This window comes from Chamaea fasciata, unplaced genomic scaffold (assembly GCF_029207755.1).
Source record: "Chamaea fasciata isolate MVZ Bird 193981 ecotype frontalis unplaced genomic scaffold, bChaFas1.0.hap1 SCAF_1, whole genome shotgun sequence".
NCBI classification, from domain to species: domain Eukaryota; kingdom Metazoa; phylum Chordata; class Aves; order Passeriformes; family Sylviidae; genus Chamaea; species Chamaea fasciata.
The window spans coordinates 82,145,812-82,159,540 of record NW_027094086.1 but is presented as its reverse complement, the minus strand read 5'-3'; positions in this window follow the sequence as shown (position 1 = coordinate 82,159,540).

Sequence of the window (13,729 nt, the reverse complement as noted above, 5' to 3'; positions counted from 1 at the left end):
CAGGTCAACCCTTTGCTCCTTCCACATTCCTGGCCTCATGTAAAATCTCTGATTTCATGGAATTAGCATTGTCTAATGGGAAAAAAAAATTAGGTGGAACAACCATTAAAGGGGTCAACAGTGTTTAAAGAGCTGGTATGTTTTGAACACACATTCCCACTTTGAAACTTTGCTGACAAAGTTCTGAAGCTTTCCAAAGCTACTTAGCTCTGATTAGAACAGAACTTTTTTGGCAAGAATACCAAAATTCTGATGATATTTATGACAAAAGTCTTGTATAGTATCACAAACACACAAACTAGCCAGAAATGTTCAAAAAAGGCAAACAGTTCCATCTAAGATCTAATGAGCAAATATAATATAGTATGAATTGCTTTTCTAAATTCTCCCTTAAAGAATATAACCACAAAACATTCTGCTCTCATTTACTTAGTGGACTTCAGAAAACAGAATCTGCTTTTTTCTCCTTTCTTCCGTGGCTGACAGAAGAAAGTGAAAAAAGAAATGTCTTGAATGCTATGATAAGATAGGAAAAGATGAGTGAATTATTGTCACACAGTAAATTGTACTTGCATCAAAATTGTTAGGAAAAAGGAATAACTGTTATTTGGATTGACTTGCCTGCTCAGGCTACTCTCCTAGCCAATCTGTCTTTCACCCTTAATAATAAACCCTACAGGGTTTTTTTTTTTCTTATTTGGGTATGCAATCCCAAAAAGGAGAAAGTGGGGCAAAAATGTCCCAAAAGAGACAAAGAGAAAGAGTTTCTCAATGACCTCTGTGCCTCAGTCTTCTATGGCAAGTGCTCTAGCCACTCCAGCCCAGTTAAGACAGGCAAATGCAGGGACTGGAAGAATGAAGACCATAAGACCACTGTAGGAGAGGATCAGGTTTGATATCGTCTAAGGAACCTGAATGTGCACAAGTCCATGGGACCTGATGAGATTCTTCTGCAGGTCCTGAGGGAGCTGGCAGACAAAATTGCTAAGCCACTGTCTATCATTTCTGAAAAACTGTGTCAGTCAGCTAAAGTCTCCAATGACTGTAAAAGGGGAAATAAAACTCCCATTTTGAAACAGGGGAAAGCAGAAGACCTGGGGAACTATAGACCAGTCAGTCTCACCTCTGTGCTAGGTGAGATCATGGAGCAGATTTTCCTGGAAACTAGACTGAGGCACATGGAAAACAAGAAGGTGGTTGGTGACAGCCAATGTGGCTTCACAAAGGGAAATCATGCCTGAAAAATTTGGTGACCTTCTGTTATGAAGCTGCAGCAGTGGTGGATGGTGCAGAGGAACTGACATCATCTACCTCTGCCTACCCAAAGCATTTGACACTGTCCTGCAGGTTATCCTTGTCTCCAAATTGGAGGCATGGATCTGATGGATAGACCACTTGGGGATAAAGAACTGGATGGCTGCACACAAAGCATTGTGGTCATCGGCTGCTCAGCCTGGAGAAGAGAAGGTTGCATGGAGACCTCATAGCAACCTCCAAGTACCTGAATGGGGCTTACAGGGAAGCTGGAGAGAGACCCTTCATCAGGAACTGGAGCAATAGGACAAGGAGTAACAGGCACAAATTGAAGGAGGGGAAATTTAGGTTAGATATCACAAAAAAAATCTTTACTGTGAGGGTGGCGACACACTGGAACAGGTTGACCAGGTAGGTTGTGGATGCTCCATCCCTGGAAGTGTTCAAGGCCAGGTTGGACAAGGCCTTGAGTAACGTGGTCTAGTGGGAAATGTCCCTGCCCATGGCAGGGGGTTTAGGACTAGATGATCTTTAATGTCCCTTCCAACCCAAACCATTCTATGATTCCATGACCTTGTTTGGTTTCCATTTTCTCTTTTTCCTGAAACTGCAGTTAATTATTAGTAGCTATCAGTCACACATTGAACAGGAATATCTGTCATAGCAAAAGGAAGCTAAAAATAAAACAGGAGAGAGAGTAAAAGAAAATCTCATCTAGAACAGAGTATGGATTTGTCTCTGTGAACTCCAGACTGCTCCATTCCCATGGAACAGCAATCCATTGAATCCTTCCTCATCTACTCCTTTTATATAACAGGTATTAAGAAAGGGGGGGGGGGGGGGGGGGGAGGAAGCAAACATTGGTCATGTTTACTGGAAGATAACATGTGCAGATTTATATGAGTTATTATTCCAGGTCTCCCAACTTCAAAAATACCTGCAAAAAACTCCTAAATAAAAAAAAAAACACGTACCTTATCGTTCTGTTTCGCCTTCCTTTCCCTTACACCCATTAATTTCTTCTGTCACATCTCACCACTTCCCAATACAAACATTATTTGTTGTACCAGCCTGTCTTCATTCACATTCTCAAGGCAGTGTGGCCAATTAAATGATGTTTCTCCAGGAAAATAAAAGATGGGGTATCTGAAGATAACAGCACAGTCTACATCATTTGGATCTTCATCTTGTATCAGCTGTAACTGAGGGACTTTTGTACTCCTTCTGTGCTTATTTCCTCAAGGTCAAATATTCCTTCAGTAAAATATGCATCTTCTGTGCCTTGAATTGGATGAACTGGATTGAGCATACTGAAAAACTATCAACAAATAGCATCATCTCTTTCAATTATTTTTGAAATTTATGGGTAATTACTGTAGTTCTGAGTTCCGAGGTCAGCTGACAATACAAAAAGCAAGTACTCACCACTTTTTGTCAAAGGCAGGAAGATAAAATATGATGATTCCTTGATCAGAGGAATGCAAGCCTGAGACAAAAAAAAAGGTTTGTTTTTTGAAGAAAGAAACTAATTCTGAAACACTACCAGAAGCCTCATTAAAGAAATTAGTTGGACATCCAGGGTGACAATTCCCTCTCTTGTGCTTTGTACTGTTTCATTTGGTGCTTTAAAAATACATTCTTCTAATAATATCTAGAGGAAGGATTAGAAAAACAATTTTCCATTTAAGCTGTGAGGGTAAGGTCAACAATACATAAGGAGATACAAACAAGAACTTCAGTGGGGGTGATTGACGGGTAGGAAGCCAAGAAAAGCTACATTAAGGCTGTGACTTCACATTCGTAATGATTCCCTCCTTAACACACTCACCATGATACAGTTCTACAGGACTCACTTTAAGAGAATTTACCTGTGTCTGTCTGTCCATGCATACATCTCCTTGACACTCGTGTCAGGCAGCAGGAAATCATCAAATTCCCAGAGACAACATCAGGACTGCACTTTACAGGACTACTTTGGAACTCTTCTGTCAATGCTGGTGGCTCTCTAAGCTGCTGACTCATCTTGTGTTTTCCTACACAACCTCCAAGTTTACAGCCCCACTCCACCAACCAACACCTCTTTGAGCAGGGTTAGAATGGAAAGATACAATACCATCATGGCCGGGGAGTCTTCATCTTCCCTGTTCACTTTCTTAGGATGAAGGGACTCCAGACAGGAAATGTGCCAGTAACTTTTGTTTCATATTAAACCTATGATATGGTTTAGTTGAAGAAAATCCTGCTTTTAAAAATCAAACAGATGTTTGCCTTATTGATCTATTTGTTTCCTATTGCCATAAATTTTGCTCTTAAAACGAACTCAGACTTGCATTAAAAAGATGTAAAGAATTTTTTTACCCATGCTTCAGCTGAAACATTCAGAAACATTGATTCAGAAGGTGGACACCTGTAGTAAAGACATTCACATTTTGCATTCAAATTGTTCATTTCATCTTCCTTAAAACAGAAGAAAGATGGGAAGCTGGAGAAGTGTAGAGAAATAAAGCACCAGTAATGCCTCTCTTAACTGTTTAACCCAAAGGATTACATACTGTTCCATTAGAAGGGGCAATTCATGCCACTGGCCCTGGTAGAGCTGACAAATTTGTTAGAAATTTCTAATCTCTGTTATTGAAACTCCTAGAGATGAACACTGTTATTCATACTGGATTACCTTTAATCCAGGCATTCCTTTTCTTAGAGCATTATCCACATGTTTCTAGGGATAGTACTAGACATATTAAAAAATTCAGAAGTAACATGACAGGAGAAAAGGATTTTATTTATTACATACATATTTAATTAAATAAAGAGCTGTTGGACTCCATGCTGCTGCAGATGTCTCTGTTTGCTCTAACAGACTCTCTTGTACCTACACAGTACTACAAAGAGCTCAAATTTTCAGCAGGAGGATTGTATGCACACAGTGCAAATACACTGATTAACATAATAACTCCTAAGGAATGGTCTTATTTAACTCAAGCTTTGAAAGAAAAAAAATCATTTGAGCTTTTTGGGCAGCACTGCATCACCTTTAGAAATGCACACTCTGGACTTGTTCTCTTTCCAATGGCACAAAACCAGGGCCTGATTCTCATTATAATCGGGGTAGAAGTTCCAGACCAGACACTAGCTAGCCTGGCTCACGCTGAGCATGACTTTGAAGTAAGAAATAACTGGAAAAAGCCCAGGCTCTTCCACAGGCAAGTCTTTCAACTCTAAAAGCTGTAATTAGAAAGCATTTGTGTCAAATCAAATTGAGAACAGAAGGAAACACCCCATATTCTACTAACTTCAATCACATGAGCTGCTTTTCCAGGCCACTCAGCTTAGTCCCTGATCTCCTCACCTACTATGGGCTTTTTGTCTTGTATGGCTGGTTCCATGTTAGCATTTCCTAAGGGCCTACAAAACTGTTTCATTTCATTTGAACATACCACAATCCCTTTAGTAGATCTCTATTTGGGGAGCATGTTGCAGGTTAGATCTCTTTTTTCTCTTGAACTCCTCACATAGCACTGCTGGAGACAATGATAACTGCTGTTCTTCTTCTGAACAAAACCCCATAAACTAACACCCCCACCCCCCCCAAACCCCCCATGTATGTAGTCTAATTACTATTTGAAGAAGAAAAATTGGAAAGTTGCTTTTCCTGCATCTGATGATGGCTCAGTGTGTCTCTCAATTTTACAGTAAGACAGCCCCCATGTGCACTTCTACTTCTAAAGATTACAACAGTTTAAACACAACAGGAAGCTTCACAGGGAAAAATAAATAAAATTACTAGCTACCATCAGTGCGTGGTAATTTATAGTTCCAAACATCAACCTTAACTACTGCTTGCAGCTCGTAAGTTGGAATGGATTATTGAATTTCACATTTTCCTTGTGACATATTTTTTGAGGAGTGAGGGGAATTATAAGGGCAATATTTGTTACTATGAAATGCATAAAAATGTGCATACTTTTTACCATGCCACTAACATAACTGAGTGTACTAAATTATGCCACATAGTGGATTAATAAACAGTAGCATTACCTGAAATTGCCATAAACAATGGTGCCTGAAAGCTCAAAATTTTCAGTGGTTAGTAAGAGTGAACATACAAAACTGGGTATCAGTGCAGATGCTGCACAAATGGAGATGTGTTGCTGTGGGCTGACCTTGGCCACCTGCCCAGTGCCCACCCAGCTGCACACTCACTTCCTCAACAGGACAGGGGAAGAAAATGAGATGTAAAAGTTTGTGGATCAAAACAAAGACAAAGGATGTCCCTTACCAAAACAGACTTAACCTGGGGAAAGCTAGTTTATTGTCAGTTAAATAGATTTGGGTGGTCAGTAACAGAGAGAAGAAATTAAATACCTTCCTCCTGTCCAGCCATTTTCTTTACCAGGCTCAATTCTACTTCTTCACTCCCAACTCTATCTCTTCTTCCTTGAAGGGTGCAGAGAGACAAGGAATGGGGTTTACAGCCAGTCCATAAAAGACCCACCCTGCTGTTCCCTCAGGGCACATCCACTAGCCACAGGCTCTCTCCCAGGAACACAGTGCCACCTCTGTTGGGATCTCTCCTGCCCTCCATCCCTCCTTCCACTGACCCGTTGGGACTTACAATGGAACAATTAACTTGCAGGCAAAGTAGCAAATCCCACACACATCCAGCCAGTTAATCAACATGGGTGAACAGCTACAGAAAAATTTTGCTCCTACTATTTACTCTTAAGCTGAGTGAAAAAAATCCTTCCTTTTACATAACTCCTAGTGATTTTATAGCCTCTAGCCTTAAATATCTGAGAATTCATCATCCTTTGGTTCAGAAACAGGATGCTCTAGCAAGCAGGCTAGGAGGGGTCTGCTGCTCTCACTGCAAGACTGCCAGTGCTGCGCTTGCTGCACAGCCCCTAGGTCATGCTTAGCCACCATTGGCAGTGTAGCATCCACCCCAATTAACAGGCAGATGGGAATTGTGTAGCAGGATCTGGAAAAGTGCAAAAGATCTCATGAACGTGTATAGGTAATCCCATTGTTCTCCAAGACCAGCTGTATTATCATATGAATAAAAGAAGTGACTCCATTGGCTTAGTAGGTGAGTAATGCATGCACAGGGCAGGCATCTGAAGAAGTTACTGCTGGTATATAGAACTTGTGTAGGTCTCCCTACTCTTGCAGGAATGGAAGTCGTGTGGTAATTTTGATAAGTGGAAGCGCAGTTGTGGTGGGTAGCTCATAATAGCGCATCATCATCAAATGTTTGCATTTTAAAGAGCTTCTACACAGGCTGCTATGAAAGGAAAACAAGGTCTAGTTGTAATAGTAAAACAGAGTCTCTGTAGAAAAGATGATAGTAAAGTTTTTGCCAATAACACAGCACATTAGTCAAGAATATTTATCCAGCTCCAAATATTTCAGACTCTTTAAATTTAAACCGATAATTATTGCAAGAAATTAGGCCTGTTTCTTATGCTATTTTGCTATTTATTTGTTATTTTCTCCCAAAGCAGTAACAAATGGCATGTTCTGCACAAATAAAGTATTTTAAATTTCTCTCCTTCAGATCAAACTCCAGATTTTCATTCTGGCTGTACCTAATTGAGTAGACTTAGAAAAGTCTTGGAAGTGTGTTTTCAATTTACTGGTCAGGACTACAAATTCTGGTCAGGACTAATCAGAATTCAGATATTATTCTTACAAATTATGACTTCTTGATCTGATCCAGACCCCATAGGAGTCTTGAATTTTGATTTTTAGATCCTCCAGGCAGGTGTTTGAATCTATGCTTCCATCTGCATCTGGAAGTGCTCTGGCCTTGAATACATGGCAACATTTGTTATCCATTTCATGCTTTTATCCTTTATCAGGCTGAAGAAATTTAATGTTCCTATTCCTAGATGTTCTGAAGGAAGACTCATTCTCAAAACATACCTTCTGGATCAGACTTCTGCAGATAATCCAGTAATTGTCACCACTTTAGAAAAAAATAACCCAGGCAAGTGAGAAATACAGGGAAAACAAATTATTTTACATAAAAGGCCTGTGATGAGAACTTCTTTGGGAGAAGTAGAACCTGAAATAAATTTTTCTCAGGTTGCAAAGACACACGCTTCTTTCAAGGTCCATCAGCTTGTCTGCACTGTTTGGTGGCTATATGTGTTGATGGCACACAATCCATCCTCCTGAGGATTTTCTTACAAGCAGAAGAGAATTCATGGTATATCTTGTGCTACAGATAGTGCAAGAAAGAGCCTGACAAAGTAGGCTATTGATTAGAATGGTCACCTGAAAAGGAAGGTTTGTGGCTGAAATTTCTGCTCCAAAGAACAGTAATTTAATCAATGACTATGTCAAGTAATAGGGAAGATATGGATAGGACTGGAATGGCATTTCCCCTCTTTTTCCTTACAGGCCTTGCTGGAACTAAAACTCTGAACTTTTGGCCGTTAATCAAGTCAAATTAATTTGTGTCCACAACCACCAATTCTCTACTTGACTAAAAGGTTTAAACATTTGGGTCCAAGACTGCCTGGTCTTCCTATCTAGATGTCTTTAGAGATGGCTGCCAGGTGTACTACAATATTAACATAAATGGCATTCATATTGCAAATATACATAACATATACTTTTATGAGCTACATGTAGGTAAAAAAATAAAAAAGGGTGTTTTGAAAGACTGAAGATCTCCTCAGATTTGTAAAGTTCTAAGACCTATGAAATCTCCTAATCGCCAAGGAAACAAAAATATTTATTCTATTGTTGCTCATTTCTAGGATAGTAGGGAGAATTTCAGAAGAAATCCTACTTTTAGATGAACATATGGTCCAGTCATACAGTTTATACCATAATGAAACACAAATAGAAATGCTTGTGTGACACTTTTAAGAACAAACTGGCTTGAAAATTCTGAGCGCAGCATTTTGTTGAATGACACAATGGGTTCTACCATCCCTCTGCATTGCCAGTGGATAATTATGATTATTACGAGGAGCATGCTTTGACAGAGAAGTGAAATAAGTCTCTAGTTTTCTCTAGCTCTGAAAGACTATTTCCCTCTAGAGGCCATATGTGGAAACACAAAACAGTTTTATAGCACAATTTTCATTTTGCCTTTAAAATAAGAAATTAAAATTAATATGAATTATAGCTTTCACTATCCAATATAATTAAGAGGAAACAACATCCCAGGAAGTAAGAAGCGCTCCAAGTACAATAATTCATACAGCCAAGTACATCCATTTTAAAGTCACTGGAACAAATCCTTAAACAACTAGGTGCAGAGAAAACACTGCCAAACTTTCAGGCTGAACTTCACATATCATTATTCACTATTGCAAGAACATTAAAAAAGTGACTTTTGAGAGCTGAAATCGTGCATATATTATTTCCAAATTACAGACTTTCAATTCCATGGCTTCCAGAAAAAAAAAAAAAAAAAAAAAAAGAAAAAAAAAAAGAAAAAGAAAAAGAAAAAAAAAAAAGAGAAGAAAAGAATAAGAGAAAAAACTTGTTAATCTTATGAAGTCAAGTTTTCTCAAATGATTTTCATTGAATAAGCAGAACTGTTAAATATTCTAATTTGAACATTTTAAAGTGTGTCCCTACACATAGTTTAACATACAGCATATTCCACATACATCTTTATCCATTTTCTCACAGGTTGTTCTTGAAAGCACACACTTATGTTATCAGTAGGAAGTGCTAATTGACTGCTTTCTCAAATTGCTCTTAAATAGAGGAGGCTTTGGTAGAATATACAAAAATTTAAAAAGCAACCCAAATGTCAAAGACCAGAAATTGCACCCTGTGCTCTCTAACCCATCTGTAAAAGACTAGGAATGCAGGGAGGAAACCCTTTCATCTGTCACACTTATCTCTTGTTACTTGTGTAAATGGAGCAACTCTTTGAGAAGTTTAGTGCCCACAGCTGGAGCAATTTCTGGAGGAATAGACACAGTTTTGTCATCTTGCCTTTCTTTTCTGGTTCAGAGCCATATTTTCAAATATGCAGCTGTGGATTTCTTCTGACTTTTATAGGGTGACTGCCAGGGACCTAGGTTTCCCATTCCCATTCCTTTTTAAGCTTTGTTCCCCAGTTCTTTCCACACAGCCTTTGCCCAGAGCCACTTCCTTTCCAAAGCTGTGAAGCCTAATGTCTCCCTGTGCTTCTTTCCTATGTGCACTCCAGTCGGCTTCATTCTATATCTCCTGCATACCAAGCTGTCCCAGTGATTTTGATTGTGATTTGGCCATGTATCTTCTCTGCCAGCCATCAGATCTTTGCTGGAAGTGAGAGGGTATCCAGATGATGCCCTTGATGGAGCCAACAGTGTTTAGACCCACAATTTAAACAAAGAACAAGCACTGCCTTTTAATCTGAGAGCTTCTTTTGCATTTGGATTGCTCATGTGAGCTTCCTGAAGCACCTGCTCCCAAGTCCATGAAATCTCCTGCCAACTGCTTTCCCCAAATGTCCAGTTCTGTTTCTTAAAACTCTCCCTTGCACATTACTGAAGTCCTTTCCCCTTCTACAAATATATGCTGCTTATTTTCAACTTTTCTAGATATCTGAGAGGAAAAAATTCATCTAGGGATAAAGAGAGGCAACTGTTTCTGAACAGTCTGTTTCTCCCTAAGGATAAAGCTAGATATTAGAAATGATTAGGTAAACTCTCTCATTGCTTAAAGTTACCTCCTCTTCCGTCAGACATCCCTGGATGAAGGTAGATGAACAGATTTATTTAAACAAAATGATTCTCCTTAATTTATTTTGTATATAGGAATCTCCTTGCAGTTTCCTCAGCAAAAGAGAAAGGCTTCTCAAGGTGGATCCAGTTAATTTCTGTTGATTCAAGACCTCTCTTCTACAGCATTTATTTTCTTTGTGACCATCTTTCAGCTCAGTGCTTGTTCTGAAGAGTCCTTTGACAAAAATTTCTCCTGAAGCTTAGCACCCTGCACACCTACCTACACTTTATCATTTCGCAGTCTAGACTCCAGTCTTTTTTTTTTTTTTTCTTCTTCTTTTTTTTTTTTTTTTTTTTTTTTCCTGGAGGCTATCCTTATTTATTTCTTTTCTCTTTCATCTGAAAGACAGGAAACGTCACCTCCCTATTTTCAGCGATGTCCTCACATGCTTTATTGCTGAACAAAGTGTTTTCCTTAAAACCAAGCACATTAACACTGACATAGTCTAAAATATATATGGAAAGGCCAGGAACATATGCTGGAAAAAGCATTTTAACAGTCATTTAAATAGCATCACTATTCAAATCTTGCAATAAAAGCAAACTGTACAAACATAAATTATATAGAAAACCTTGCCAAATCACAGTGCTGGTTTGCCCTACTTCCACCTGCATGGGAAATTCTGTTCTGTTTTGAAATCTTGGCCTCAGGCCTCCCAGGATGAGGCTAGAATATCCCCAGCAAGTGGTAGAGGAGGGAGCATGCTCACTGGTGACATTACAAAAAAAAATCTGAGTCTACTATGCAGAGTTTTTCAGCAAACTATAATTCAGCAGCACCTAAGCAAACTATGACAGGAACAAATGAACACCTTGATAAGCATGCAAAATTTGATTCTGAAATGCATGTATGTATGTATTAAAGCTTTTCAGTGAAGTAGGTGTGACAGCTCATAATGGATATGATGAGCTATGCTAATATTACTGTCAAAAACAAACCAAAAGCCCAACAATGGAACTGTTCAGACAGCATGAAAAAAAAACAAAACAAAAGAAAAAACCCTCACAACCTAATAATTATGGTTTGATAAAATCATAGTGTTAAAAGTTTGCTTTTTGTTTCATGGGCAACAGCAGACTTCATCACCTGTGCCATCTGCAATGATCTCGCTTTAGGCTGTCACATCCGTGAATGTGCATTGATGGCCCAGATCAATTATAGTTCACTAGAGCCTGATATATAAACTTGCTGACTGAAACATGGCCACTTCAACTGGCAGCAGTTGAAGCATTTAGTTAATAAGCAGCATGAATCATACCAAAATTTATGCCATTCTCTCCAGCCCCCAGGATGCATTCTCATGATACTTGAGCTGGGCAATGTGCGTTGCATGGTACTAAGAGTCCTCAGTGAGGGACCTGGGCCTCTTTACACTGAGTACCCTGAAAAGCAGTGGTGACAAAACATATTCTGAAAAAAAAATCAGCACTTATTAGGTAAACCATAGACAACTAATGCCATGAAGCAATGCCTAGTAGTATTTTTTCCCTCTCTCTCCTGCCTTTTCTACAGTGCGTTCTATAAGGATTTGATTTATTTGATTTAGATAAGTTGCTAATTAGAAGCTGCTCTTCAGCCAACTAAGAAAAGGCTGTAACAGATTTTCTAGTTAGTTACATACACTTAGGTGAGTCACAGTGAAAGGCAGGCATTCATTTTCTTCTGCTTCCTTTAGATTTTCAGAACTATGTTAATGCCGTTCTCAGAAAAAGAAAATGAGGCCCATACAGAATGTTACTCACTCTTTTGTTCTGCTTGGGGGTCATCTTTGGTAGCAAGGACATCAAGAAGGAGAAGGTAGTCTTGATATGGCACTATTGTTTCATGGGCCATGGCACTATTAAAGCAGTAGTGTTCTCTAATTGATTACTGGTAGTACATCTTTCCAATTGCAGCATTGAACACAGGATTGATGACAGCAGGAATGATTTAAGCAAGCTTTTACCACAGCTTAGAGAGAAAAGGTTGACAAGAAATTATTTGAAGTGTAGAAGGCTGAACTCAATCAAACAGTTTCATTTTCTTGCTATTTGCTTTGACAGATGTAGTTCAGATTTCTAGTTTGTGTTGCTCATTAAGTTTGTTTGTCCTTCTGACCTTGCTGTCACTAATACCTTCATGATCCAAAAATACTGACTTGGTTAATGGTATTTTTTCCGTATATAAAAAAGAAATTTTTTTTTCGAAACACATGTTCAGACAGACTTTCATCCCACTTCTGTAGAAAGGTACACATGGAATTGGTTATTACTCCATAAGTAATCTATTCTGCATCTATCATGATACATCTGAAATAAAAACAAACTATGCTCTTGCTGGAGGTCCAGTAGCCTGACTACTGAAAATGCAAGTAGTGAAGAATTTTTTCGTTTGGTTGGCTTTGTTTTTGTGTTTTGTTATAGGCTGGGATTTTTAAAACATTAACTGTGGTTACACAGCAAGGTAATTGAAATTCATAGACTCCGTCCCCAAATGAGTCCTGACACATGAAAATGAAATTCATATGTACAATCTTTCACAGGAAATCATGAGACATAGTAGCTAGTGTCCCAGTCTGAATGATTGGTGATCAGAAATACAGGATATGAAGATAAGTGAACCTGTCCTGTAAGGGAACAGGAGCACAAAGGATACCACTGCCAACTTGCTCTGGAGTCAAAGGTACAGCTCAATTACACAAGCTCACTAAAGCTGCAGAAATCTCCTTGGTGGATGTTTTCTGAGGTTTTCTGAGATCCTCTACTCAATAGTTCTTTCTGGTGTTTTCACAAGTACCTTTCAATCTCTCAGCTGCCGCTTCTCACACCAGTGGTTGGTTTCCCCATAAAATCAACTGTCTGTCCTTGATTTCCTTTTTCCTCTAGCTCATTCCTATTCCATTAGACCTTTTGCTAAAGGTTGGACAAACATACAGCCCACATAGTAAAATGACAATGTGTCCAAGCCTGGGGGACCAGAACCTTCCAAGAATTGTTTTGGTTTTACTTTTTACAAGGCACTGGGATTTCAGTGGGCTACCTGTTGTTTTTCTTGGTCTCAGTTCTCTTGTACCGGTTTGTCACTTAAACGTTTTATGGAGTAGTTTATATGCAATTTAAAAGTAATTTTTTTCCCTGCCCAGACCTACCTAATTTATTAAAAAACCCCAAACAGGTGTGATGAAGAAATGCATGAAAGTCAAGTACAATGTCTCAGATTTGAACAGAGGGTTTGGTCTTCCTCTCTCTCTTGCTTGCTGTCTTTCACATCAATGTAGGAAAAAATGGACATCTACAACACAGAAAGGAATGAAAAAGAAATGAATTGCCATATGGTGATTTTAATTCCATTTAAGTAAATTGCCATATATTTGGCCTTTCTTTTATTCATGGAATAACAATTAACTTAAAATTCTTCAGTTATTTTCACAACTTAAATGGTTCAGTTTTCCAGATTTAATAAGATAAATTATTTTCTTCTAAGAAAATTAGGACAACCTAATGTTATAATTACACATAAAACAAGTACAATACAAAATGCTGCTAGAGTGTTAATTCAGCTATGAAAAGAATGAGAGATGCATTAAGAGCTACTTTAAAAATTCATTGTAATCTTTCAATCTGTTACAATTTTGGCATCCTCTCTGAGTGAAAATAACTCACCTTTACTATATGAGATGAAGATACAACTTCGGCTTGTTTTGGAGATTTTGTTGAAACCTGAAGTTGGAGCTAGAATCCCTAAGAGAAGCAAT